At 42.2% G+C, this 4,629-nt stretch overlaps 1 pseudogene; it reads right to left on the bottom strand.

Annotated features, from left to right (window-relative positions):
* Window positions 1–1,301: 1,301 nt before the first annotated feature.
* LOC102467664 (ubiquitin-conjugating enzyme E2 variant 1 pseudogene) lies at window positions 1,302–1,793 on the bottom strand (annotated as a pseudogene).
* Between the last annotated feature and the right edge of the window lie 2,836 nt (window positions 1,794–4,629).

Raw genomic sequence — 4,629 nt, 5'->3', positions numbered from 1 at the left:
AAATATCAATTACTTTTCGAACTTGATAGTTGCTGCTTCAAAAGGTGGTTTTATACAAAATTTTTAAAAAAAGGTAGGAACACAATGAATTGCTTCTATTCAGTCGGTACCCACATGTCAGCATGCAGTGGTCCTGAACAGATGGTGGACTCACGCAGCTGTGTGCCGGGAAGTCCCGCACCTGACTCAGGCTCTGCAGACTCAGTCCTTGCTTAGTCCCTGCTGAGGATCCTGAAGGCGGTGGCAGCACCAGAGCAGGAGTACGCACCGAGGTCAAGGTTCTTTTTGCTCCAGTTGTCAGGTTCCAAACCAGACCCAAACGGGTTGCAAGGATGACCAGACAGGAGCCCTGCTGAAAACGTCTTCCATTTTAAAAGCAAAAGCAATTACTGGACAAGAAAACGATCATTGGAAGGGTTGTGTGCCTACAGGTGTAGGGTGTCTTCCTGTGGCCTCTCTCTGAGTTTGGGGGCTCTGAGAGCTAGCATGTCTGAGTAACCCTGGTGACAGCTCTTCTCATGTCATGGAACCTGAGCTGAACACCTAAAAACCTCTTAGGAGAGGACCATGGCGAGGGCGGCACTTACTCCCCAGGCTGGCGGGGAGCGCACTGAGAGTGGAGGTCAGCGCCTCTTCCCGACGAAGGGGACTTGAGGAGAAAGGAAAAGCAGCAACCCTCGATAAAGGTGGGGGAGAGAAGATATGGGGGGAGAGCCCTGAATTCCTCACTGAAGGCCAATTTCAGAGGGGAAGGGGATTACAACCTATGCTTAGGCCGAGGGCAGGAGTGGAGCACAGGGGACAGGTGGGATGGCTTGGAGGTGGGGGATCAGTTAAGACTGAAAAAAAACCAGGGGTGCAAGTAGAACACCCCAGACACCCAGCAGTCCCACAGGCTGCGACTGGAAGCCTTCACATCTACTCTAAGGAGGGCCCCACACTGGAGGGCTGTTGCAGGGAGGGTGAGGGAAGAGGCAGGGGGAAAAGGCAGAGACGCCAGGCCATGTGATCAGCAGCAACGTGATTGTGTGATGTGTCTTTTCACAGTTGAGTTAGACATGCCCCACCAGGTATGATGGGGATCAATTTAAATACACTCTCTTGATCCCAGAAGTTCAACTACATGGACAGTGGTTACACTCGACAAGGTGATCTGTTATAACGCAATTCATGTATCTCAAGTGGACAAGAAATTAGTATCCTTTACAGTACCTTAAAATAAATTGCCTTTGAATGGGAGCTTCCTTTCCAGTACTTTGAGGTCTACAAGACTGTATCTCGAAAATTGACTTCTATGGAAAATGAAGACTGCTTAAGTCAGATGGGGGAGGGCCTGTGTTCTTTCTGATTAATTGCTGTAGCACTGTCCTTCTGGCAGCTGCAGGAGCTTCATGTTCTCTTTAGACATCATTAGGCACCGAAGCTCCTGCAGGATGACTTTGATGCTATTCAAGTTCTGCCACTTGGCTAGCACTGAGATGGCTCTGGGGTCCACCACTCCATTAGAACTATTAATTCCATTCATATTAAATTTTGTTACATATCTTACAAAGGGTGTTGCTTCTGGGTATTTAGGTCCACATTCTATTTTAAGGCTGTCTATTCGGTTTTCATAAAATTGTTCTTGGAGGCCCAATTACCATCCCTATCCACCATGTAAGCGTCATGTCTTGGTCATCTTCTAGACCCCAGCTAACTGTGCCATCTTCTACTCCTTTCTGGCCTTCTTCGAGTTCTTCCAACAGTCGGAAATTGCGAGGGACTTTTACTCCTGAGCTCGTGGTGGCTGCCATCTTGTGTCGCTGTTGCTCGAAGGCCGGCCTCTTCCTCTCTTAACACTTTCAATACATCTTCCCATTCTGTCCTTGCTTGAATTTTTTCCTTTGAGAAGTCCAATGTTAGCATGATGGGATAACCTTTGTAAGTCACTTGTTTCTCTCTTGCCACTTTTAGTATCATGTCTTTATCTGTGGTCTTTATCAGTCTTCTTTCATCCTTTTCTTGGAGGAAAGCTTTACAAATAAAAGGTTTCAGTCCAGGCATAGAAAAATTTGTTGGGTTTTATTCTAGCAACCTTCTAAGGAAAATATTTCTTATTACCAGGGCTGTTTATTCTTTTCAAATTTATATATCCATATTCCTAAAGGGGTCTGTGGTTTTCTGCCTGTGCAAGTTTATGATTTATGGAAGGTGTATCCCTCCTTGGAGTGGCCCATCTCAGTGTCCTCATCTTGTTTTTTAACTCCTGAAGTGTTTTCAGACTTTTATCACCTGTCAACTATGTGAAGGAGGCATCTCCCTAGGTAGTTTATACCCAGACAGTCACCACCTAAAATAACTACTGAATCAGCTTGTGTCCAAATACAGAAATATGGTTACTTCTAGGCAAAAATCTTTTCAAATGGCAGTAATATCTCAGGTAACCTGAAAATATACTGTAGACCCTATGACTGTTTTAGAATACATATACATGAGACAGCAGAAATCTTATTCATCAAATAATAATTACAGGGAACTAACAGTGTAATGGCTATGTTGCTGGACTCCCACGTAGTCGATCACAGTTCGCGTCCTGGACCTGGTGGCTTAGAACTCACGCCAGGCACATGTGCCCAAGATCCCGAGAGGAGAATGGAGGAGAAGGGATTGCAGCATGACCATTCCCCCGGGGGGTGATTTCTTGCTTTCTGTCTCTATGTCTCTCTCTGTCTGCCTGGAGAGCGCATGTGCCCTATAGCGAAAAAACCTCTCCAAAAAAAAAATAATAATTATAGATGTTCTTCTTCAAATATTAAATGTTCTCCCAGCAAGTACAGAGACTAGACAACAGGAAGTAAACATGTTTGCAGAAAAAGTGTGCTGCATAATTGTGGGCTTTAGTCTCCAGTAATACAAACAGCCCATATCTCCTCTTTCACCACTACTACTTTTAATGTACAGTACATCTTCATATATTCTTATTCTATTATTTTGAATTTTGTATTCGATTGGTCTTTAAGTATAGTCATGAATTGACACAATTTTAATATCTTAGTATCAATAATGCACTTAGTATTAATAGCGACAGTTACTTTCTTTTCAGACTTTTTATAAATATTTTTATCTGTTTATTATTCTATACAATGAAATTTTTATCTATAAAATGCAATTATATGGTAGCAAAAGTAGAATCTATCTCAATTTTAAAATGATTAAAGTATCATTGAATTTTTTTTATGAGGTTTTTGCTATAGGGCGTGTACACTCACCAGAAAGACAGTGAGAGACAGAGAGATAGAAAGCGAGAAATCACCCCCTGGGGTGATGGCCACACCACAATCCCTTCTCCACCATTCTCCTCTTGGGATCTTGGGCATGCATGCAGACGTGCCCGGTGTGAGTTTAAGCCACCAGGTCTGGGACTCTAACCAACCATCGACTACATGGGAGTCCAGCGACACAGCCATTACACTAACTGCTCATCCCAAAGTATCATTGGCTTCTTGATATTTCAGAATTATCTATACCAAACTTATTGTGTCATTACTTTTCAATTGTATAAATCTACTTTCCTGAATATTTTACAGAAATTTGGCATTTATTGCATTTATTAAAATGTAGTTTCTGGATCAGTTACATGCTGTGGTGGTTAAGGTGGCTGGATCCCACATAACCAACTTCATGGTTTGAGTCCCAGACCTGTTTGCTTAAAAAATACACTGAGTGCATTTTGGTGCTTGCCCAAAGTCCTGAGGAGAGAATGGAGGAGAAAGAATTGAGGTGTGCCTATTCCCCTTTGGGAGGTAGTTATTTTTTCACTTGATTTTTCTCTCTGTCTCTCTCCAACCAGCACATGCAGTATATAGCAAAACTTCAAAAAAAAGTAACTTTATGTAAAATCCTAGTAATGTCTTTTTTTTTGGTATCAATGAGCATGAATTTATGACATTCTCATTATTCTGTAAATGTAATTAATTATGTCAATGACTTGCTAAATTCTGAATCCCACTCGCATTCCTGGCATAGAGGGTAAGTGCTCATGATAACAATATTTCAATATGTTGACATAATAGTTTCTTTTTTTATTTAAATTTATTTACTTACATTCATTCACTATAGATCATTACAGCATACACAATGAGATTTTCCATCCAGAGTACACTGTATATTCTCAATCAGCACATCAACATATGTGTTATTGTCAACAAATAATTTTCTATTTCTTGTTTCCTGTATATTTTGCTCTTTTCCCCCCCATCCTTGATTCCCTATCTCTCACCCTCTGCCATGTCCCACACTCCTCTGACATTGTCTCTGGTATCCATAGTTGCTTTCTATTCCCTTCCACCCCATTTTATTGATTCGCTAAAAAACTTAATTAATCTGGGACCAGCAGTTAGCGTAATGACTACATTGCTGGACTCCCACCTACTTGACCATGGTTTGAGTCCTGGACCTGGTGGCTTCAACTCACATCAGGCACATGAGTGTGTGTGCCCAAGATCCCGAGAGGAGAATGGAAGAGAAGGGATTGTGATATGGCCATCACCGCTGGGGGGTGATTTCTTGCTTTCTATCTCTCTGTCTCTGTCTTTCTGGCGAGTGCATGCACCCTATAGCAAAAACCTCTCAAAAAAAAAAAAAAGAACT

The sequence above is a fragment of the Tupaia chinensis genome, unplaced genomic scaffold (assembly GCF_000334495.1).
Source record: "Tupaia chinensis unplaced genomic scaffold, TupChi_1.0 Scaffold000522_1, whole genome shotgun sequence".
NCBI lineage: Eukaryota > Metazoa > Chordata > Mammalia > Scandentia > Tupaiidae > Tupaia > Tupaia belangeri.
Note: the sequence above shows the minus strand (reverse complement) of the source record. Positions and strands in the feature narration are given on the sequence as shown.